General features: G+C 59.8%; 1 protein-coding gene across 2 annotated transcripts in view; it reads left to right on the plus strand.

Moving 5' to 3' along the window:
- Positions 1–12,679: 12,679 nt before the first annotated feature.
- Positions 12,680–24,565, plus strand: part of LOC140455159 (EGF-containing fibulin-like extracellular matrix protein 2) — a 35,989-nt gene continuing 24,103 nt past the window's right edge. For both annotated transcript variants that reach the window (XM_072549858.1, XM_072549859.1), the window contains exon 1: positions 12,680–13,018. The gene's annotated coding sequence lies outside the window, so the exon portion shown is untranslated. The remainder of the gene's footprint in view (positions 13,019–24,565) is intronic.

A 24,565-nucleotide genomic window follows, 5' to 3' on the forward strand; every position in this document is an offset into this window, starting at 1 on the left:
CATTAACCCTATCTGTACCCCTACCATTAACCCTGTCTATACCCCTACCATTAACCCTATCTATACCCCTACACTTAACCCTGTCTATACCCCTACCATTAACCCTATCTATATCCCTACCATTAACCCTATCTATACGCCTACCATTAACCCTATCTATACGCCTACCATTAACCCTATCAGTACCCCTACCCTTAACCCTATCTATACGCCTACCATTAATCCTATCTATACGCCTACCATTAATCCTATCTATACGCCTACCATTAACCCTATCAGTACCCCTACCCTTAACCCTATCTATACCCCTACCATTAATCCTATCTATACCCCTACCATTAATCCTATCTGTACCCCTACCATTAATCCTATCTATACCCCTACCCTTAACCCTATCTATACCCCTACCATTAATCCTATCTATACCCATACCATTAATCCTATCTATACCCCTACCCTTAACCCTATCTATCTACCTACCATTAACCCTATCTGCACCCCTACCATTAACCCTATCTATACGCCTACCATTAACCCTATCTGTACGCCTACCATTAACCCTATCTATACACCTACCATTAACCCTATCTGTACCCCTACCCTTAAACCTATATATACCCCTACCCTTAACCCTATCTATATACCTACCCTTAACCCTATCTATAACCCTACTATTAACCCTATCTGTACCCTTACCATTAACACTATATGTACCCCTACCATTAACCCTATCTGTACCCCTACCATTAACACTATCTGTACCCCTACCATTAACCCTATCTGTACCCCTACCCTTAACCCTATCTATACCCTTACCCTTAACCCTATCTATACCCTTACCCTTAACCCTATCTATAACCCTACCATTAACCCTATCTGTACCCCTACCATTAACCCTATCTGTACCCCTACCATTAACCCTATCTGTACCCCTACCATTAACCCTATCTATACACCTACCATTAACCCTATCTATACACCTACCATTAACCCTCTCAGGTCACCTTTTCTGTGATCCAGTGAGAGAAGTCCCAGCCTTTCTTTATAATTCAAACCTTCCACACCCGGCAACATCCTGCTAAATCTCTTATGACCCCCCCCCCCCCCCTCCAGCTTAATAATATCCTTCCCATAGCAGGGTAACTAGAACTGGCCTCACCAATGTCCTGCACAACCTCACCGTGACTTCCCAACTCCGATACTGGAAGCACTGAGCAATGATGTCTTCCACAGCTCAGGATAGTGTCCACCAGGATCTTGGCACATATCGACCACCTAACGTCCTCAGTGCCCATTCGCTGGCGATTCTGATTTTCCCAAGTCCATCTCTCCCTCTCATTTGCTGTTCCTTTTTAACCATTTCTGGAATGTTACTTGGTTACGATGAAGACTCATCAAAGTACCTGTGCAATCCATCTGCCATCTCCTTGTTTCCTCATTAACTCCCCAGGCTCCATTTCTGCTGGACCAATATACTGGGTTATCCTTTTCCATTTTTGGCATAGCTATAGAAACTCTTCCTATCTTTTTTTTCTATTTCTAGCTAGCTTTATCTTGTCTAATTGTCCCTTCCTTATTAATTATTGCATCAATTCCTTGCTGTTTCTCATACTCTGTCCAATTTTCTAACCTGCACCCGTCTCCTATCTCCGCACGGATATATACTTCTGTAAGTATGATATTCTCTTTAACTATTCCTCTCCTTGTTGGAATTAGCCTTTCCTGTGCGTTCTGAAATATCCTTCTCACTGTGTCTCTGTTGAACTACTTGCCAACAACACCCCCATCCAAGGATTAAAGAAACATCCTGCTGCCCATTCCAATCCAATCTCATTGCTTGCCCCAAATCCCACCACAATCTTTCCCATCGATTCCTGATCCTCCCGTCGCCCCGATCCTGTTGATCCCAATCATCCCAATCTCAATATTCCTGATTCCATCACCTCCCCATTTCCTCCACCGCTACTCATCACCGAATTCCCAGTGACCCCCGCTCCAATCCCATCATGCCTGATCCCACTGCTTTCAATCCCAATTCCCACCCTCTGCTCAATCCCCATTGGCCTTGTGATCCCCTCATCACCACTCCAGCCTGTTACTGTCTGAATGCTATCAGCCCCCTCGCCCATTTTCCCCAGTCCCATCATCCCTATCCCTGCCCCCCCCCCCCCCCCATCACCATCACACCTGCCCCTGGAGACACATCTCCCCTCCTATTGGTATCACCCCTCAAACCTACCCCCCTGAATCCCATCACCTCCCTCCCATCTCCACCAACCCCTCCCCCTGAATCCCATCACCTCCAACCCCCGAATGCCCTTACCCCCTCCCCTCAATCTCCATCACACCCTCCTTTCTGAATTCCACTGCCCCTCCCATCTCCATCACCCCCTCCCCATCACCCCCTCCCCATCACCCCTCCCCTCCCTATCCCCGTCACCCCCTCCCCTCCCTATCCCCGTCACCCCTCCCCTCCCTATCCCCATCACCCCTCCCCTCCCTATCCCCATCACCCCTCCCCTCCCTATCACCCCTCCCCTCCCTCTCCCCATCACCCCTCCCCTCCCTATCCCCATCACCCCTCCCCTCCCTATCCCCGTCACCCCTCCCCATCCCCCCTCCCCTCCCCATCCCCATCACCCCTCCCCTCCCCATCCCCACTCCCCTCCCTATCCCCATCACCCCTCCCCTCCCCATCCCCATCACCCCTCCCCTCCCCATCCCCACTCCCCTCCCTATCCCCATCACCCCTCCCCTCCCCATCCCCATCACCCCTCCCCTCCCCATCCCCATCACCCCTCCCCTCCCCATCCCCACTCCCCTCCCTATCCCCATCACCCCTCCCCTCCCCATCCCCATCACCCCTCCCCTCCCCATCCCCATCACCCCTCCCCTCCCCATCCCCACTCCCCTCCCTATCCCCATCACTCCCTCCCCTCCCTATTCCCATCACCCCTCCCATCCCTATCCCCATCACTCCCTCCCCTCCCCATCCCCATCACTCCCTCCCCTCCCTATCCCCATCACCCCTCCCCTCCCTATCCCCGTCACCCCTCCCCTCCCTATCCCCGTCACCCCTCCCCTCCCTATCCCCATCACCCCTCCCCTCCCTATCCCCATCACCCCTCCCCTCCCTATCCCCATCACCCCTCCCTATCCCCATCACCCCTCCCCTCCCCATCCCCATCACTCCCTCCCCTCCCCATCCCCATCACCCCTCCCCTCCCCATCCCCGTCACCCCTCCCCATCCCCATCACCCCTCCCCTCCCCATCCCCATCACCCCTCCCCTCCCCATCCCCACTCCCCTCCCTATCCCCATCACCCCTCCCCTCCCCATCCCCATCACTCCCTCCCCTCCCCATCCCCATCACTCCCTCCCCTCCCTATCCCCATCACCCCTCCCCTCCCTATCACCCCTCCCCTCCCTCTCCCCATCACCCCTCCCCTCCCTATCCCCATCACCCCTCCCCTCCCTATCCCCGTCACCCCTCCCCATCCACCTCCCCTCCCCATCCCCATCACCCCTCCCCTCCCCATCCCCACTCCCCTCCCTATCCCCATCACCCCTCCCCTCCCCATCCCCATCACCCCTCCCCTCCCCATCCCCACTCCCCTCCCTATCCCCATCACCCCTCCCCTCCCCATCCCCATCACCCCTCCCCTCCCCATCCCCATCACCCCTCCCCTCCCCATCCCCACTCCCCTCCCTATCCCCATCACCCCTCCCCTCCCTATCCCCATCACCCCTCCCCTCCCCATCCCCATCACCCCTCCCCTCCCCATCCCCACTCCCCTCCCTATCCCCATCACCCCTCCCCTCCCTATCCCCATCACCCCTCCCCTCCCTATCCCCATCACCCCTCCCTATCCCCATCACCCCTCCCCTCCCTATCCCCATCACCCCTCCCCTCCCCATCCCCATCACTCCCTCCCCTCCCCATCCCCATCACCCCTCCCCTCCCCATCCCCATCACCCCTCCCCTCCCTATCCCCATCCCCCCTCCCCTCCCTATCCCCATCCCCGTCACCCCTCCCCATCCCCATCACCCCTCCCCTCCCCATCCCCATCACCCCTCCCCTCCCCATCCCCACTCCCCTCCCTATCCCCATCACCCCTCCCCTCCCCATCCCCATCACTCCCTCCCCTCCCCATCCCCATCACTCCCTCCCCTCCCTATCCCCATCACCCCTCCCCTCCCTATTCCCATCACCCCTCCCATCCCTATCCCCATCACTCCCTCCCCTCCCCATCCCCATCACTCCCTCCCCTCCCTATCCCCATCACCCCTCCCCTCCCTATCCCCGTCACCCCTCCCCTCCCTATCCCCATCACCCCTCCCCTCCCTATCCCCATCACCCCTCCCCTCCCTATCCCCATCACCCCTCCCTATCCCCATCACCCCTCCCCTCCCTATCCCCATCACCCCTCCCCTCCCCATCCCCATCACTCCCTCCCCTCCCCATCCCCATCACCCCTCCCCTCCCTATCCCCGTCACCCCTCCCCTCCCCATCCCCGTCACCCCTCCCCATCCCCATCACCCCTCCCCTCCCCATCCCCATCACCCCTCCCCTCCCTATCCCCATCACCCCTCCCCTCCCCATCCCCATCACTCCCTCCCCTCCCCATCCCCATCACCCCTCCCCTCCCCATCCCCATCACTCCCTCCCCTCCCTATCCCCGTCACCCCTCCCCTCCCCATCCCCATCCCCGTCACCCCTCCCCATCCCCATCACTCCCTCCCCTCCCCATCCCCATCACCCCTCCCCTCCCCATCCCCATCACTCCCTCCCCTCCCTATCCCCATCACCCCTCCCCACCCCATCCCCATCACTCCCTCCCCTCCCCATCCCCATCACCCCTCCCCTCCCCATCCCCATCACCCCTCCCCATCCCCATCACCCCTCCCCTCCCCTCCCCATCCCCCCTCCCCTCCCCATCCCCGTCACCCCTCCCCTCCCCATCCCCATCACCCCTCCCCTCCCTATCCCCATCACCCCTCCCCTCCCTCTCCCCATCACCCCTCCCCTCCCTATCCCCGTCACCCCTCCCCTCCCTATCCCCATCACCCCTCCCCATCCCCATCACCCCTCCCCTCCCTATCCCCATCACCCCTCCCCTCCCTCTCCCCATCACCCCTCCCATCCCTATCCCCATCACCCCTCCCCATCCCCATCACCCCTCCCCTCCCCATCCCCATCACCCCTCCCCTCCCCATCCCCATCCCCACTCCCCTCCCCATCCCCATCACTCCCTCCCCTCCCTATCCCCATCACCCGTCCCCTCCCCATCCCCATCCCCACTCCCCTCCCCATCCCCATCACTCCCTCCCCTCCCTACCTCCATCACCCCTCCCCTCCCCATCCCCATCACTCCCTCCCCTCCCTATTCCTATCACCCCTCCCCTCCCTATCCCCATCACCCCTCCCCTCCCTATTCCCATCACCCCTCCCCTCCCCATCCCCATCACCCCTCCCCTCCCTATTCCCATCACCCCTCCCCTCCCTATTCCCATCACCCCTCCCATCCCTATCCCCATCACCCCTCCCCTCCCCATCCCCATCACTCCCTCCCCTCCCCATCCCCATCACCCCTCCCCTCCCTATTCCCATCACCCCTCCCCTCCCCATCCCCATCACCCCTCCCCTCCCCATTCCCATCACCCCTCCCCTCCCTATTCCCATCACCCCTCCCATCCCTATCCCCATCACCCCTCCCCTCCCCATCCCCATCACCCCTCCCCTCCCTATCCCCGTCACCCCTCCCCTCCCTATCCCCGTCACCCCTCCCCTCCCTATCCCCATCACCCCTCCCCTCCCTATTCCCATCACCCCTCCCATCCCTATCCCCATCACCCCTCCCCTCCCCATCCCCATCACCCCTCCCCTCCCTATCCCCATCACCCCTCCCCTCCCTATCCCCGTCACCCCTCCCCTCCCTATCCCCATCACCCCTCCCCATCCCCATCACCCCTCCCCTCCCTATTCCCATCACCCCTCCCCTCCCTATCCCCATCACCCCTCCCCATCCCCATCACCCCTCCCATCCCTATCCCCATCACCCCTCCCCATCCCCATCACCCCTCCCCTCCCCATCCCCATCACCCCTCCCCATCCCCATCCCCACTCCCCTCCCCATCCCCATCACTCCCTCCCCTCCCCATCCCCATCACCCCTCCCCTCCCTATCCCCATCACCCTCCCCTCCCCATCCCCATCACTCCCTCCCCTCCCTATTCCTATCACCCCTCCCCTCCCTATCCCCATCACCCCTCCCCTCCCCATCCCCATCACCCCTCCCCTCCCCATTCCCATCACCCCTCCCCTCCCTATCCCCATCACCCCTCCCCTCCCCATCCCCATCACCCCTCCCCTCCCTATCCCCATCACCCCTCCCCTCCCTATTCCCATCACCCCTCCCCTCCCTATTCCTATCACCCCTCCCCTCCCCATCCCCATCACCCCTCCCCTCCCTATCCCCATCACCCCTCCCCTCCCTATCTCCATTACTCCCTCCCCTCCCTATTCCCATCACCCCTCCCCTCCCTATCTCCATTACTCCCTCCCCTCCCCATCCCCATCACCCCTCCCCTCCCTATCCCCATCACCCCTCCCCTCCCTATTCCCATCACCCCTCCCCTCCCTATTCCTATCACCCCTCCCCTCCCCATCCCCATCACCCCTCCCCTCCCTATCCCCATCACCCCTCCCCTCCCTATCTCCATTACTCCCTCCCCTCCCCATCCCCATCACCCCTCCCCTCCCTGTCCCCATCACCCCTCCCCTCCCTACCTCCATCACCCCTCCCCTCCCTATCCCCATCACTCCCTCCCCTCCCCATCCCCATCACCCCTCCCCATCCCCATCACCCCTCCCCTCCCTATCCCCATCACCCCTCCCTATCCCCATCACCCCTCCCCACCCTATCCCCATCACTCCCTCCCCTCCCTATCCCCATCACCCCTCCCCTCCCTATCCCCATCACTCCCTCCCCTCCCTATCCCCATCACCCCTCCCCTCCCTATCCCCATCACCCCTCCCCACCCTATCCCCATCACTCCCTCCCCTCCCTATCCCCGTCACCCCTCCCTCCCCTCCCTATCACCCCTCCCCTCCCTATCCCCATCACCCCGCCCCTCCCTATCCCCATCACCCCTCCCCTCCCTATCCCCATCACCCCTCCCCACCCTATCCCCATCACCCCTCCCCTCCCTATCCCCATCACCCCTCCCTCCCCTCCCTATCACCCCTCCCCTCCCTATCCCCATCACCCCTCCCCTCCCTATCCCCATCACCCCTCCCCTCCCTATCCCCATCACCCCTCCCCTCCCTCTCCCCATCACCCCTCCCATCCCTATGAAGCCTGCCTCTTTCCACCCCCTCCCCCCTAATTGCCCCGGTCCTGTTGCTGTGGGCCTGCTCCTCAGGGTGCCCCTGGAAAGGGTTAAAGATGCAGTGAAGCCTGAACTTGCCAGTGCTCCCAGCCACAACCTTCTGGGAGTCCCCTCTGGCGCCGATTAAGTATAGGCCTTGTGTTCTTTGGAGCGTCTGTCTGGGACGGGGCGGGAGGAGAAAGTGTGTGAACCTGAAATGAGTGCGTGATGGGTCTCACAACCCCCTCTGGCTCTTTTGTCAGAGTCTAGCGCAGGGTGTAATGTGACAGGAATGTACTGGAACCACCAGAGTGTAGAGTGAGCCGAACCTTTCCCTGTTCTCCTGGACGTAACGGGGTTGGTACCGCCTTTCACAATCAACTCTGGATGTTCCCGAAACTCCAGAGGTGCTGGTCCAGGGGTGGACTGCCAAGTGGCGGAGAGCTGGGGACCCTTCCCCATCATGTGTGGTCTCTGAATAAACACGCTCAGCTCAGGACCGACAGGCCATCCCATCTCTCCTTCACTCCTCTCTCGTTCTGCTTGCACTCGCTGTCCCCTCGCTTTACACACCGCCCCCACACCAAGGAAACCCTCTACCCCCTCCCCCAGAGATGGGTCACCCTCCTCTCCCAGCGAGCAGAGAAGGCAGTGGTGTAGATTTGGCCCGTCAAACCCATGCTAGCCCTCCAGACAGGGCAATGAAAAAGAGGTTTGGCATGCTTAATGGCGACTGCATTGAGCACTGCGGGGGTCATGTGGTGGGTGTACAGGACGTCAGTGAGGCCACTTTTGGAATACTGTGTTCAACTCTGGTCCCCCTGGGTTCAGAAAAGATTTACAAGGATGTTGGGGGGTTGGAGCGAGAGGCTGTACAGACTGTGGCTACTTTCCCTGGAGCATCAGAGGCTGAGGGGTGACCTTCCTAGAATGCCTAGAAGTGTGAAAACAGGCCATTCGGCCCAACAGGTCCACACCGACGCTCCCAAGAGTATCCTACCCAGTCCCATTCCACCCCCCCCCGACCCCCGTTACTCCACATTTATCCCTGACCAATGCACCAAAGATACACACCCCTGAACGCAATGGGGGAATTTAGCATGGCCAATCCACCCTAACCTGCACATTTCTGGATTTAGAGGTTTATAAAATCATGAGGGGCACGGATAGGGTGAATAGCTGAGATCTTTTCCCTGGGGAAGGGGCGTTCAGAACTAGAGGGCATGGGTTTCAGGTGAGAGGGGAAAGATATAAAAGGGATCTAAGGGGCAACTTTTTCACCCAGAGGGTGGTGTGTGTATGGAATGAGCTGCCAGAGGATGTGGTAGAGGCTGGTACAATGACAACATTTAAGAGGCATTTGGATGGGGATATGAATAGGAAGGGTTTGGAGGGATATGGGCCGGGTGCTGGCAGGTGGGATTAGATTGGGTTGGGATATCTGGTCGGCATGGACGGGTTGGACCGAAGGGTCTGTTTCCGTGCTGTACAGCTCTAAGACTCTCCCTTCCAAGGACCACGCCCTTTCGGGAAACAATCCCATTCCCGTTCGGACCCTGCCTCCTCTACAACCCTGGGCACTGTGCTCCAGACCCTTACCCCTTAGTCCAAATCAGCCCTTCCCCCCCCATCCTCCTCCCCCACCCCCTTCCCCCCTCCCCCCCCCAGTGGAAGTTGCTTGTATTGCCCTAAATGAGGGGCCCTCTTTCCCTTTGTCGGTTCGGGGCCTTCCTGAACATCGACACCCTGCCGTCCCCCTCGTCCTGTTTGGAGACAGAGATGAGGAGGACGTCCTTCTCTTGGTGAGGAGGGGAATTGAGGAGTGTCGAGGCTGGGGGAGGGGGTGAGAGGGAGAGAGGGGGAGAGGGAGAGAGAATCGAGACTGAGGGGGGAGAGGAAGGAGAATGGAGTGGAGGATGGTAGGAGCAGGAGTTCCACTATTCAATCGCTGATCTAGGGCCTAACTGCCTATACCTGCCCTTTGGCCCATATCCCTTCATACTGTTTGTTGAACAAGACCTTATTGCTCTCAGCTTTAAAACCAACAACTCGTCCACTGCTGCTTATTGGAGAGAGTGCCAACGCTGTCCCATGTGTAAACATGCTTCCTAATGTCTCTCCTGAACCCCCACTGGCCTTCATTCTCAGACTCTGTCCCACCATCTTGTGGAAGTCCTGAGTGTCTGTCCATCCTGTCAGTGACTTCAAATAGATCGACCCCTTCGCAAACAGGCCTCGTGTGTATAATCTCTCAGAAAGTCTGCCTCTCTCAGCCAGGGTACAGCAGAGTAGGCTGGATGGGCCGATTGGCCGACAGCTGCTCTGATGTTTCCTGGTCTTATGGGACACCTCAATCAGATCTTCCCCCCCCCCGCCCCCACCCCCCTCAGACGTTTCCGTTCTCAAGGAGAGGGTGGAGGGGTAGGAGCGAAGGGTCTGTTTCCATGCTGGACTGCTCCATAACAGGAGCAGAACGAGACCATTCAGCCCATCGAGTCTGGGCTGGGAGCCCGCAACAAGCTGACGTGACTCATCGCGCCACCCTCGCCCGGTATTTTCATTTCCCAAGCGTTGCTGTTTTGCTCTTTTTTCAAAACTGGGTTCTCCCTCTGGGAAATGTGCAGAAGGAGATGAGGGGTGTGGAATGATGAGCTTCCTGGGTGCTGTCAAAACACTCCTGTTCAATCCGAACACGTCGGCCATTTTGAAAAAGGCCAGGAAGCCATTTTGCGATGCACACGCAGCCATCCCAAAGATTTGTGGTACATCCTGGGCCTACATTCAGTGTAGAGACAAGTGAGAGGCCCGGGCGAAATTTTGCCTTTAAAAATTCACTTCCTCCCTGCGGGCCAAGTTTGGGGCCTGGCGTACTGGGTCAGAGCCTATTTGCCTCGTATTATCGGGTGGTCACTGTCCATTTCAACGACAGGCCCCAGCATCTGGCCAGTCAAATTCAGAGGCCTCATGCCTTTCCCAGCCTCCACTCCCAAAGCCACGGGAACCTGTTGCCGTGGTTCCCGGACAATCTTCTCGCAGGCGATCTGGATTTCTTTTGGCCATGAGACCAATGGCTACGAGACCCAGTGAGTTGGCTACTAACATTCCCCCCCACCCCCCAAGTAATTGCTTTGGCCGAAAAATGTTCCTGTGTCTTCCACCCCAGGACTGACCGGTCACTCTGTCCCTGTGTCCCCTGCCCTGGGACTGACCGGTCACTCTGTCCCTGTGTCCACTGCCCCGGGACGGACCGGTCACTCTGTCCCTGTGTCCCTCATCCAGGGACTGACTGGTCACTCTGTCCCTGTGTCCCCCACCCCGGGACTGACCGGTCACACTGTCCCTGTGTACCCCACCCAGGGACTGACCGGTCACTCTGTCTCTGTGTCCCCCCACCCAGGGACTGACCGGTCACTCTGTCCCTGTATCCCCCGCCCTGGGACTGACCGGTCACTCTGTCCCTGTGTCCCCCACCCCGTGACTGACCGGTCACTGTGTCCCTGTGTCCCTCACCCAGGGACTGACCGGTCACTCTGTCCCTGTGTCCCCCGCCCTGGGACTGACCGGTCACTCTGTCCCTGTGTCCCTCACCCAAGGACTGACCGGTCACTCTGTCCCTGTGTCCCCCACCCCGGGACTGACCGGTCACTCTGTCCCTGTGTCCCCCACTCAAGGACTGACCGGTCACTCTGTCCCTGTGTCCCCCACCCCGGGACTGACCGGTCACTCTGTCCCTGTGTCCCCCAGCCCGGGACTGACCGGTCACTCTGTTCCTGTGTCCCCCCACCCCAGGACTGACCGGTCACTCTGTCCCTGTGTCCCCCCACCCCGGGACTGACCGGTCACTCTGTCCCTGTGTCCGCCCACCCCAGGACTGACCGGTCACTCTGTCCCTGTGTCCTTCACCCCGGGACTGACCGGTCATTCTGTCCCTGTGTCCGCCCACCCCGGGACTGACCGGTCACTCTGTCCCTGTGTCCCCCACCATGGGACTGACCGGTCACTCTGTCCCTGTGTCCCCCGCCCTGGGACTGACCGGTCACTCTGTCCCTGTGTCCCCCGCCCTGGGACTGACCGGTCACTCTGTCCCTGTGTCCCTCACCCCCCGGGACTGACCGGTCACTCTGTCCCTGTGTCCCTCACCCCCCGGGACTGACCGGTCACTCTGTCCCTGTGTCCCTTACCCAAGGACTGACCGGTCACTCTGTCCCTGTGTCCCTCATCCAGGGACTGAGCGGTCACTCTGTCCCTGTGTCCCCCACCCTGGGACTGACCGGTCACTCTGTCCCTGTGTCCCTCACCCAAAGACTGACCGGTCACTCTGTCCCTGTGTCCCCCACCCTGGGACTGACCGGTCACTCTGTCCCTGACCCAAGGACTGACTGGTCACTCTGTCCCTGTGTCCCCCACCCTGGGACTGACCGGTCACTCTGTCCCTGTGTCCCCCACCCTGGGACTGACCGGTCACTCTGTCCCTGTGTCCCCCGCCCCGGGACTGACCGGTCACTCTGTCCCTGTGTCCCCCGCCCTGGGACTGACCAGTCACTCTGTCCCTGTGGCCCCCCACACGGGGACTGACCGGTCACTCTGTCCCTGTGTCCCCCACCCTGGGACTGACCTCTCACTCTGTCCCTGTGTCCCTCACCCAAGGACTAACCGGTCACTCTGTCCCTGTGTCCCCCACCCTGGGACTGACCTCTCACTCTGTCCCTGTGTCCCTCACCCAAGGACTGACCGGTCACTCTGTCCCTGTGTCCCCCGCCCTGGGACTGACCGGTCACTCTGTCCCTGTGTCCCTCACCCAAGGACTGACCGGTCACTCTGTCCCTCTCCAATTTCCCTGCCTGGAGCATCGGAGGCTCAGGGCTGACCTCCTAGAGTTTTATAAAATCATCAGGGGCTTGGGATAGGGGTAAATAGAGAGAGTCCTTACCCTGGGGTCGGGGAGTCCAGAACTAGAGGGGCAGAGGTCAAGGGTGAGAGGGGAAAGATATAAAAGGGACCTAAGGGGCAACCTTTTCACCCAGAGGGTGGTACGTGTATGGAATGAGCTGCCAGAGGATGTGGTGGAGGCTGGTACAATGACAACATTTAAGAGGCATTTGGATGGGTATATGAATAGGAAGGGTTTGGAGGGATATGGGCCGGGTGCTGGCAGGTGGGACTAGATTGGGTTGGGATGTCTGGGCCGAAGGGTCTGTTTTTGTGTTGTACCCTTCTATGACTCTATGACACTGCCAATCTCTGCCTGCCCTCTCTCTCTCTCTCTCTCTCTCTCTCTGCCCTCCTCCACTTCCTGCCTCTCTCTCTCTCCCTTGGAACACGCTGCCATTCCTCACAGAGTTAAACAAACACAGAGCACAGTCCCTGCCTCCCAGACACTGCAGCGTTGGGAGACTTGCTGCTCTGACATCTGTTATTAGCTGTGTGAAGTCAGACCCAAACTGTGGCAAGGTCTGAGCAGCTTGGCAAACAAGTGAGGAATTCTGAGCTGGAGAGAGAGAGGGAGAGAACAGAGAGAAATAGACAGTGTGAGAGAGACAGTGAGAGAGATTGAGACCCTCTGAGAGATCTAGACAGTGTTTGAGTAACCTCCAAGAGTAGATTATTCTCTACTCTTTGCCGCTGATCCTGCAAATCTACCTCCTGGTGAGTAAAAAGGCACTGTAGTTGGAGTTAAGACAACTTCTTTAGTCGTTTCGGGAAATGCTAACTGCTTTCTACCGGGGATCAAAGGGAGGGAGGGGGTGGAGGGAGATTGCAAGGACTGTGGGGAGTGGAGGTGGGAGGGAGACAGACAAGACACACACACAGACACACACACACACAGACACACGCACACAGACACACGCACACAGACACACAGACACACACACACACGCGTTCGCCTACTAACCACTGAGGTACTGCCTCTGTCATTGCTCCCACAAAGACATCCCCCTGGTTCCCCTCACCAGGCACTCACTGGGAGAACCAGATCCTTCTCTCTCTCCCACTCCGTGAGGCAGGAGATCAGCTTGGAACCAATGCACTGGTCTCTCGGTTTAAAAAAAATACATCAACCAATCCTCCCTCTGAGGGGAGCGATCCTGTGTGTGTGTAATTCGCAAAATGTCTGTGTTCTTTGTAAAATGTCAGGTGTAAATATTTGCTTAAATTCCTTCCGCTACCAAGTACACATGCTGCAGAGTTTAACCCCGCGCTGTCCCTGTCCTGGGGAGGGTTTGATGGGGGACAGTGTAGAGGGAGCTTTAATCTGTATCTAACCCCGCGCTGTCCCTGTCCTGGGGAGGGTTTGATGGGGACAGTGTAGAGGGAGCTTTACTCTGTATCTAACCCTGTGCTGTCCCTGTCCTGGGAGTGTTTGATGGGGGACAGTGTAGAGGCAGCTTTACTCTGTATCTAACCCCGTGCTGTCCCAGTCCTGGGAGTGTTTGATGGGGCGACAGTGTAGAGGCAGCTTTACTCTGTATCTAACCCTGTGCTGTCCCTGTCCTGGGAGTGTTTGATGGGGGACAGTGTAGAGGGAGCTTTACTCTGTATCTAACCCCGTGCTGTCCCAGTCCTGGGAGTGTTTGATGGGGGGACAGTGTAGAGGGAGCTTTAGTCTGTATCTAACCCCGTGCTGTCCCTGTCCCTGGGAGTGTTTGATGGGGGGACAGTGTAAAGGGAGCTTTACTCTGTATCTAACCCCATGCTGTCACTGTCCCTGGGGAGTGTTTGATGGGGGACAGTGTAGAGGGAGCTTTACTCTGTATCTAACCCCGTGCTGTCCCTGTCCTGGGGAGTGTTTGATGGGGGACAGTGTAGAGGGAGCTTTACTCTGTATCTAACCCCGTGCTGTCCCTGTCCTGGGGAGTGTTTGATGGGGGACAGTGTAGAGGGAGCTTTACTCTGTATCTAACCCCGTGCTGTCACTGTCCTGGGAGTGTTTGATGGGGGACAGTGTAGAGGGAGCTTTACTCTGTATCTAACCCCGTGCTGTCCCTGTCCTGGGGAGTGTTTGATGGGGGACAGTGTAGAGGGAGCTTTACTCTGTATCTAACCCCGTGCTGTCACTGTCCTGGGAGTGTTTGATGGGGGACAGTGTAGAGGGAGCTTTACTCTGTATCTAACCCCGTGCTGCCCCTGTCCTGGGGAGTGTTTGATGGGGGACAGTGTAGAGGGAGCTTTACTCTGTATCTAACCCCGTGCTGTCCCTGTCCTGGGGAGTGTTTGATGGGGGACAGTGTAGAGGGAGCTTTACTCTGTATCTAACCCCGTGCTGTCACTGTCCTGGGAGTGTTTGATGGGGGACAGTGTAGAGGGAGCTTTACTCTGTATCTAACCCCGTGCTGTCCCAGTCCTGGGAGTGTTTGATGGGGGACAGTGTAGAGGGAGCTTTACTCTGTATCTAACCCCGTGCTGTCCCTGTCCTGGGAGTGTTTGCTGGGTGGGGACAGTGTATAGGGAGCCTGACTGTGCCTGTAACTGTGTGTTGTGGGTAGTGAGTGAGACAGTACTGACGATGAGTTGAGTGCTGTCCTGCTGGTCTGTACTTGCCCCAGGTTTGGACACAGACGGGGGGAATCGCTGCTCATTCAGCATCAGCTGCCTCAGCTCCACTGTGTCTGCACCGTCACTGTGTGACTGGCATTAACAGGCAGTGGCCTGTCTGGTTACACACGTGACAGCCTGTCTGTGTGTCTGTGTGTGTGTGTGTGTGTCTGTGTGTGTGTCTGTGTGTGTGTCTGTGTGTGTGTCTGTGTGTCTGTGTGTCTGTGTGTGTCTGTGTATGTTCTAGTCTCTGTGTGTGTCTGTGTGTGTGTGTCTGTGTGTGTGTCTGTGTATGTTCTAGTCTGTGTGTGTCTGTCTGTGTGTCTGTGTGTGTGATCGTGTGTCTGTGTGTCTGTGTCTGTGTGTATCTGTGTGTGTGTGTCTGTGTGTGTCTGTATGTGTGTGTGTGTGTGTGTGAGTCTCTGTGTGTGTGTGTGTGTGTCTGTGTGTGTGTCTGTGTATGTTCTAGTCTGTGTGTGTCTGTGTGTGTGTCTGTGTGTGTGTCTGTGTGTGTCTGTGTGTGTGTCTGTGTGTGTGATCGTGTGTCTGTGTGTCTGTGTCTGTGTGTATCTGTGTGTGTGTGTGTGTGCTTGAGGGACTGTGTGCGAGAGAGGGGTGGGAGGGTGTGAGGGGTGTGTGAGTGGTGGGGGCGTGTGAGGGGTGGGGGTGTGGGGGATTTGAGGGATGTGAGGGGTGGGGGTGGGATGTGAGGGGTGGGGAGTGTGAGGGGTGGGGGAGTGTGAGGGGTGGGGGTGTGAGTGGTGTAAGGGGTGGGGGTGTCTGTGAGGGGTGGGGGGGTGGGGGGTGTGGGGGGTGAGGGGTGTGGGGGGTGAGGGGTGGGGGGTGTGAGGGGTGGTGGTGTGTGTTGGGTGTGTGAGGGGTGGGGGGGGTGTGTGTGGGGTGTGAGGGGTGGGGGTGTGTGAGGGTGTGAGGTGTGAGAGGTGTGAGGGGTGGGTGTGTGTGTGGGGTGTGAGGGGTGGGGTTGTTTGAGGGGCGTGATGGGTGGGGGGGTGTGAGGGGTGGGGATGTGTGTGAGGGGTGGGATGGGTGGGGTGGTGTGGGGGGTGTGAGTGGTGTGAGGGGTGGGGGGTGTGAGTGGTGTGAGGGGTGGGGGGTGTGAGTGGTGTGAGGGGTGGGGGGTGTGAATGGTGTGAGGGGTGGGGGGTGTGAAGGGTGTGAGGGTTGGGGGTGTGAGGTGTGAGGGGTGGGGGCTGTGAGGGGTGTGAAGGGTGTGAGGGGTGGGAGTGTGTGAGGGGTGGGGGTTGTGAGGGGTGTGAGGGGTGGGAGTGTGTGAGGGGTGGGGGGTGTGTGAGGGGTGGGAGTGTGTGAGGGGTGGGGGATGTGAGGAATATGAGGGGTGGGGGGTGTGAGGAGTGGGGGTGTGTGAGGGTTGGGGGTGTGTGAGGGGTGCGGTTTGTGAGGAATATGAGGGGTGGGGGGTGTGAGGGGTGGGAGTGTGTGAGGGGTGGGGGGTGTGTGAGGGGTGGGGGGTGTGTGAGGGGTGGGAGTGTGTGAGGGGTGAGGTGTGTGAGGGGTACGATTTGTGAGGGATATGAGGGGTGGGGTGTGTTTGGGGTGGGGGGGTGTGAGGGGTGGTGGGTGTGTGAGGGGTGGGGGTGTGTGAGGAGTGGGGGTGTGTGAGGGTTGGGGGTGTGTGAGGGGTGCGGTTTGTGAGGAATATGAGGGGTGGGGGGTGTGAGGGGTGTGAAGGGTGTGAGGGGTGGGAGTGTGTGAGGGGTGGGGGGTGTGAGGGTTGGGGGTGTGTGAGGGGTGCGGTTTGTGAGGAATATGAGGGGTGGGGGGTGTGAGGGGTGTGAAGGGTGTGAGGGGTGGGAGTGTGTGAGGGGTGGGGGTTGTGAGGGGTGGGAGTGTGTGAGGGGTGGGGGTTGTGAGGGGTGGGAGTGTGTGAGGGGTGGGGGGTGTGTGAGGGGTGGGAGTGTGTGAGGGGTGGGGGTTGTGAGGGGTGTGAGGGTTGGGAGTGTGTGAGGGGTGGGGGTTGTGAGGGGTGTGAGGGGTGGGAGTGTGTGAGGGGTGGGGGGTGTGTGAGGGGTGGGAGTGTGTGAGGGGTGGGGGGTGTGAGGGGTGTGAAGTGTGTGAGGGGTGGGAGTGTGTGAGGGGTGGGGGTTGTGAGGGGTGTGAGGGGTGGGAGTGTGTGAGGGGTGGGAGTGTGTGAGGGGTGGGAGTGTGTGAGGGGTGGGGGTTGTGAGGGGTGTGAGGGGTGGGAGTGTGTGAGGGGTGGGAGTGTGTGAGGGGTGGGAGTGTGTGAGGGGTGGGGGGTGTGTGAGGGGTGGGAGTGTGTGAGGGGTGGGGGGTTTGTGAGGGGTGTGAAGTTGGGATGTGTGAGGGGTGGGGGTTGTGAGGGGTGTGAGGGGTGGGGGGTGTGTGAGGGGTGGGAGTGTGTGAGGGGTGGGGGTTTTGTGAGCGGTGTGAGGTTGGGGTGTGTGAGGGGTGGGGGGGTGTGAGGGGTGGGGGGTGTGAGGGGTGGGGGGTGTGAAGGGGGGTGTGTGAGGGGTGGGGGGTGTGAAGGGGGGTGTGTGAGAGGTGGGGGGTGTGAAGGGAGGGGTGTGTGAGTGGTGGGCTGTGTGAGGTGTGGGGGTGTGAGGGGTGGGGGTGTGTGAGGGGTGGGGGTATGTGAGGGGTATGGGGTGTGAAGGGTGGGGGAGGTGTGAGGGGTGGGGGGTGTGAGGGGTGGGGGTGTGTGAAGGGTGGGGGTGTGAGGGGTGTGAGGGTTGGGGGTGTGAGGTGTGAGGGGTGGGGGCTGTGAGGGGTGTGAAGGGTGTGAGGGGTGGGAGTGTGTGAGGGGTGGGGGTATGTGAGGGGTGGGGGTGTGAGGGGTGGGGGTGTGTGAGGGGTGGGGGTATGTGAGGGGTATGGGGTGTGAAGGGTGGGGGAGGTGTGAGGGGTGGGGGGTGTGAGGGGTGGGGGTGTGTGAAGGGTGGGGGTGTGAGGGGTGTGAGGGGTGGGGTGTGTGAGTGGTGTGAGGGGTGGGGGTGTGTGAGGGGTACGATTTGTGAGGAATATGAGGGGTGGGGGGTGTGAGGGGTGGGGGGTGTGAGGGATGGGGTGTGTGAGGGGTGGGAGGGGTGGGGTGTGTTTGGGGTGGGGGGGTGTGAGGGGTGGTGGGTGTGTGAGGGGTGGGGGTGTGTGAGGGGTGCGGTTTGTGAGGAATATGAGGGGTGGGGGGTGTGAGGGGTGGGGGGTGTGAGGGATGGGGGGTGTGAGAGGTGGGAGGGGTGGGGGTGTGGGAGGGGTGGGAGGGGTGGGGTGTGTGAGGGGTGGGAGGGGTGGGGGTGTGTGAGGGGTGGGGTGTGTGAGGGGTGGGGGAGGTGTGTGTGTGGGGTGGGGGTGTGTGAGGGGTGGGGTTTGTGAGGAATATGAGGGGTGGGGGGTGTGAGGGGTGGGGGTGTGTGAGGGGTGCGGTTTGTGAGGAATATGAGGGGTGGGGGGTGTGAGGGGTGGGGGTGTGTGAGGGGTGGGGGAGGTGTGTGTGTGGGGTGTGGGGTGTGAGTGGTGGGGAGTGTGAGGGGTGGGGGTGTGAGTGGTGGGAGTTATGAGGGGTGGGAGGGTTGGGGGTGTGGGAGGGGTGGGGTGTGTGAGGTGTGGGAGAGGTGGGGTGTGTGAGGGGTGGGAGGGGTGGGGGTGTGTGAGGGGTGGGGGGTGTGAGGGGTGGGGTGTGTGGGGGGGGTGGGGATGTGGGGGGTGTGAGGGTTGGGGGTGTGTGAGACATGTGAGGGATGGGAGGGGTAGAACATAGAACATCGAACAATACAGCACAGAACAGGCCCTTCGGCCCACAATGTTGTGCCGAACATTTGTCCTAGCTTAAGCACCTATCCATGTACCTATCCAATTGCCCCTTAAAGGTCACCAATGATTCTGACTCTGCCACTCCCACAGGCAGCGCATTCCATGCCCCCACCACTCTCTGAGTAAAGAACCTACCCCTGACATCTCCCCCTATACCTTCCACCCTTCACCTTAAATTTATGTCACCTTGTAACACTCTGTTGTACCCGGGGAAAAAGTCTCTGACTGTCTACTCTATCTATTCCTCTGATCATCTTATAAACCTCTATCAAGTCACCCCTCATCCTTCGCCGTTCCAACGAGAAAAGGCCGAGAACTCTCAACCTATCCTCGTACGACCTATTCTCCATTCCAGGCAACATCCTGGTAAATCTTCTCTGCACCCTCTCCAAAACTTCCACATCTTTCCTAAAGTGGGGCGATCAGAACTGCACACAGTACTCCAAATGTGGCCTAACCAATGTCCTGTACAGCTGCAACATCACCTCACGACTCTTGAATTCAATCCCTCTGCTAATGAACGCTAATACACCATAGGCCTTCTTACAAGCTCTATCCACCTGAGTGGCAACCTTCAAAGATCTATGTACATAGACCCCAAGATCCCTCTGTTCCTCCACCTGACCAAGAACCCTACCATTAACCCTGTATTCCGCATTCTTATTTGTCCTTCCAAAATGGACAACCTCACACTTGGCAGGGTTGAACTCCATCTGCCACTCCTCAGCCCAGCTCTGCATCATATCTAAGTCCGTCTGCAGCCGACAACAGCCCTCCTCACTGTCCACAACTCCACCTATCTTTGTATCGTCTGCATATTTACTGACCTACCCTTCGACTCCCTCTTCCAAGTCATTAATAAAAATTACAAACAGCAGAGGACCCAGAACTGATCCCTGCGGAACTCCACTTGTAACTGGGCTCCAGGCTGAATATTTACCATCTACCACCACTCTCTGACTTCGACCGGTTAGCCAGTTTTCTATCCAACTGGCCAAATTTCCCTCTATCCCATGCCTCCTGACTTTCCGCATAAGCCTACCATGGGGAACCTTATCAAATGCCTTACTAAAATCCATGTACACTACATCCACTGCTCTACCCTCATCCACCTGCTTGGTCACCTCCTCAAAGAATTCAATAAGACTTGTAAGGCAAGACCTACCCTTCACAAATCCGTGCTGGCTGTCCCTAATCAAGCAGTGTCTTTCCAGATACTCGTAAATCCTATCCCTCAGTACCCTTTCCATTACTTTGCCTACCACAGAAGTAAGACTAACTGGCCTGTAATTCCCGGGGTTATCCCTATTCCCTTTTTTGAACAGGGGCACAACATTCGCCACTCTCCAGTCCCCTGGTACCACCCCCATTGACAGTGAAGACAAAAAGATCATTGCCAACGGCTCTGCAATTTGCTCGCTTGCTTCCCACATAATCCTAGGATATATCCCGTCAGGCCCGGGGGACTTGTTTATCCTCAAGTTGTTCAAAATGAGGTAGGGGTGTAAGGTGTGGGGGGTGTGAGGGGTGGGGAGTGTGAGGGGTGGGGTGGGGAGGTGTGAGCGAGGGGTGGGAGGTGTGTGAGGGGTGTGAGAGGTGGGGGGGTGTGAGGGGTGGGGAGTGTGAGGGGTGTGAGGGGTGGAGTGTGTGAGGGGTGTGAGGGGTGGAGTGTGTGAGGGGTGTGAGGGGTGAGGTGGGGGAGGTGTGGGGTGTGAGGTGTGGGGGGTGTGAGGGATGGGGGGTGTGAGGGGTGGGGGGGTGTGAGGGGTGGGGGTGTGTGAGGGGTGGGGATGTGTGAGGGATGGGGGTGTGTGAGGGGTGGGGATGTGTGAGGGATGGGGGTGTGTGAGGGGTGGGGAGTGGAGGGGGTGTGGGGTGTGAGGGGTGGGGGAGGTGTGAGGGGTTAGGTGTGTGAGCGGTGAGTGGTGTAAGGGGTGTGAGGGGTGGGGGGTGTGTGGGGTGTGATGGGTGGGTTGGTGTGAGGGGTGGAGGTTATGAGGGATGGGGGGTGTGAGAGATGGGGAGTGTGAGGGGTGTGGGGTGTGTGAGGGTGGTGGGTGTGAGGGGTGTGAGGGGTGGGGTGTGTGAAGGGTGGTGGGTGTGAGGGGTGTGAGGGGTGGGGTGTGTGAAGGGTGGTGGGTGTGAGGGGTGGGGTGTGTGAGGGGTGTGAGGGGTCGGGGGTGTGGGGTGTGAGTGGTCGGGGGTGTGAGGGGTGGGGGTGCGTGAGGGGTGGAGGGTATGAGGGGTGTGAGGTCTGTGTGTGGGTTGGGGGTTGTGGGGTGTGAGGGGTGGGGGTGTGTGAGGGGTGGGGAGTGTGAGGGGTGTGAAGGGTGGGGTGTGAGGGGTGGGGGTGTGATGTGTGTGAGCGGTGGGAGGTATGGGGGTTTGTGAGGGGTGGGGGTGGTGGGGGGTTGTGAGGGGTCGGGGGTGTGGGGTGTGAGGGGTGGGGGTGCGTGAGGGGTGGAGGGTATGAGGGGTGTGGTCTGTGTGGGTTGGGGGTTGTGGGGTGTGAAGGGTGGGGGTGTGTGAGGGGTGGGGTGTGTGAGGGGTGTGTGGGGAGTGAGGGGTCGGGGGTGTGGGGTGTGAGGGGTCGGCGGTGTGAGGGGTGGGGGTGCGTGAGGGGTGGAGGGTATGAGGGGTGTGAGGTCTGTGTGTGGGTTGGGGGTTGTGGGGTGTGAGGGGTGGGGGTGTGTGAGGGGTGGGGAGTGTGAGGGGTGTGAAGGGTGGGGTGTGAGGGGTGGGGGTGTGATGTGTGTGAGCGGTGGGAGGTATGGGGGTTTGTGAGGGGTGGGGGTGGTGGGGGGTTGTGAGGGGTCGGGGGTGTGGGGTGTGAGGGGTGGGGGTGCGTGAGGGGTGGAGGGTATGAGGGGTGTGGTCTGTGTGGGTTGGGGGTTGTGGGGTGTGAAGGGTGGGGGTGTGTGAGGGGTGTGTGGGGTGTGAGGGGTCGGGGGTGTGGGGTGTGAGGGGTCGGCGGTGTGAGGGGTGGGGGTGCGTGAGGGGTGGAGGGTATGAGGGGTGTGAGGTCTGTGTGTGGGTTGGGGGTTGTGGGGTGTGAGGGGTGGGGGTGTGTGAGGGGTGGGGGGTGTGAAGGGTGGGGGTGTGTGAGGGGTGGGGTGTGAGGGGTGGGGGTGTGATGTGTGTGAGCGGTGGGGAGGTATGGGGGTTTGTGAGGGGTGGGGGTGGTGGGGGTGCGTGAGGGGTGGAGGGTGTGAAGGGTGGGGGTGTGTGAGGGGTGTGTGGGGTGTGAGGGGTCGGGGGTGTGGGGTGTGAGGGGTCGGCGGTGTGAGGGGTGGGGGTGCGTGAGGGGTGGAGGGTATGAGGGGTGTGAGGTCTGTGTGTGGGTTGGGGGTTGTGGGATGTGAGGGGTGGGGGTGTGTGAGGGGTGGGGGGTGTGAAGGGTGGGGGTGTGTGAGGGGTGGGGTGTGAGGGGTGGGGGTGTGCTGTGTGTGAGCGGTGGGGAGGTATGGGGGTTTGTGAGGGGTGGGGGTGGTGGGGGTGCGTGAGGGGTGGAGGGTGTGAAGGGTGGGGGTGTGTGAGGGGTGGGGTGTGAGGGGTGGGGGTGTGCTGTGTGTGGGCGGTGGGGAGGTATGGGGGTTTGTGAGGGGTGGGGGTGGTGGGGGGTTGTGAGGGGTCGGGGGTGTGGGGTGTGACGGGTGGGGGTGCGTGAGGGGTGGAGGGTATGAGGGGTGTGGTCTGTGTGTGGGTTGGGGGTTGTGGGGTGTGAAGGGTGGGGGTGTGTGAGGGGTGGGGTGTGTGAGGGGTGTGTGGAGTGTGGGGTGTGAGGGGTGGGGGTGTGATGTGTGTGAGCGGTGGGGAGGTGTGGGGATTTGTGAGGGGTGGGGGTGGTGGGGGGTTGTGAGGGGTGTGGTGGGGCGAGGGGTGTGGGGTGTGAGGGGTGGGTGAGTGAGGGGTGGGGGATGTGAGGGGTGTGGGCTGTGGGGTCTGTGGCGTGAGGGATGTGGGGTATATGGTTGTGTGGTGTGGTGTGTGGGGTGAGGGGTGTGAGGGGTGTGTGGGGTGAGGGGTGTGAGGGATGTGGGGTGAGGGGTGTGTGGGGTGAGGGGTGTGAGGGATGTGGGGTGGGGTGTGTGGGGTGTGGGGTATATGGTTGTGGGGTGTGGTGTGTGGGGTGAGGGGTGAGGGGTGTGTGGTATTTGGGTTGTGGGGTGTGAGGGGTTTGAGGGGTGTGGGGTGTGAGGGGTAAGGGGTGTGTTGGGTATGGGGTGTGAGGGGTGTGGGGGTGTATAGGGTATGTGGTGGACGGGGTGTGGGGTGTGAGGGGTGGGGTGTGGGGTGTGCGTGGGGTATGGGGTGTGAGGGGTGTGGGGTGTGGGGGTGTATAGGGTATGTGGTGGACGGGGTGTGGGGTGTGAGGGGTGGGGTGTGGGGTGTGCGTGGGGTATGGGGTGTGAGGGGTGTGGGGTGTGGGGGTGTATAGGGTATGTGGTGGACGGGGTGTGGGGTGTGAGGGGTGGGGTGTGGGGTGTGCGTGGGGTATGGGGTGTGAGGGGTGTGGGGTGTGGGGGTGTATGGGGTATGTGGTGTGGGGGTGGGGTGTGATGTGTGGGTTGTGGTGTGTGGGCTGTGGTGTGTGGGGTGTGAGGGTTGGGGTGTGGGTTGTGGGGTGTGAGGGGTGGGGTATGGTGTGTGAGAGGTGGGGTGTGGTGTGCCTGGTGTGCGGTGTGGTGTGTGAGGGATGGGAGGTGTGTGGGGTGTGTGGGGTGGGGTGTGAGATGTGGGGTGTAGGGCGTGGTATGTTGGGCAGTGTGTGGTATGTGGGGTGTGATATGTGGGGTGTAGGGTGTGGTATGTGGGGTATGAGGGGTGGTGGGTGGGTGGGGTGGGGTGTGGGTTGTGTGGGGTTTGAGGTGTGGGGTGTGGGGGGTGTGGTGTGTGGGGTGTGGGTGATGTGTGGGGTGTGGGGTGGAGTGTGTGCGGTGTGGTGTGTGTGGTGTGGGTTTGAGGTGTGGGGTGTGGGGGGTGTGGGGTGGGGTGGGGTGTGGGGGGTGTGGTGTGTGGGGTGTGGGGTGTAGGTTGGGTGTGGGGTGTCTGGGGGGTGTGGGGTGTGGTGTGAGGTGTGGTGTGTGAGGTGTGTGGGATGTGGGGTGTGGGGGGTGTGGGGTGTGAGGTGGGGTGTCTGGGGTGTGGGAGGTGTGGGGTGTCTGGGGTGTGGGCTGTGGGGTGTGTGGTGTGGGGTATGGGGTGTATGGGGTGTACTGTGTGGGGTGAGGGGTGGGGTGTGGGGTGTGGGGTGTGTGAGGTGTGGTGTGTGGGGTGTGAGGGGTTGGGGTGTGGGGTGGGGTGTGTGAGGGGTGGGAGGGGTGTGGGGTGAGGTGTGTTGGGTGTGTGTGTTTGTGTGGGGTGTGTGTGTGTGTGTGTGGTGTGTGTGTGTGGGGTGTGTTTGTGTGGGGTGTGTGTGTTTGTGTGGGGTGTGTGTGGTGTGTGTATGTGTGGTGTGTGTGTGTGTGGTGTGTGTTTGTGTGTGGTGTGTGTTTGTGTGGGGTGTGTGTGTGTGTGGTGTGTGGTGTGGGTGGTGTGTGTGTGTGTGGGGTGTGTGTGGGTGTGTGTGTATGTGGGGTGTGTGGTGTGTGTGGGTGTGTGTGTATGTGGGGTGTGTGTGGGTGTGTGTGTATGTGGGGTGTGTGTGGTGTGTGTGGGTGTGGGTGTGTGTGTATGTGGGGTGTGTGTGGGTGTGTGTGTATGTGGGGTGTGTGTGGTGTGTGTGGGTGTGTGGTGTGTGTGTGTGTGGGGTGTGTGTGGGGTGTGTGTGGGTGTGTGTGTATGTGGGCTGTGTGTGGGTGTGTGTGTATGTGGGGTGTGTGTGGGTGTGTGTGTATGTGGGGTGTGTGTGGT

The sequence above is a fragment of the Chiloscyllium punctatum genome, chromosome 30, assembly GCF_047496795.1.
Source record: "Chiloscyllium punctatum isolate Juve2018m chromosome 30, sChiPun1.3, whole genome shotgun sequence".
In the NCBI taxonomy this organism is placed as follows: Eukaryota; Metazoa; Chordata; class Chondrichthyes; order Orectolobiformes; family Hemiscylliidae; genus Chiloscyllium; species Chiloscyllium punctatum.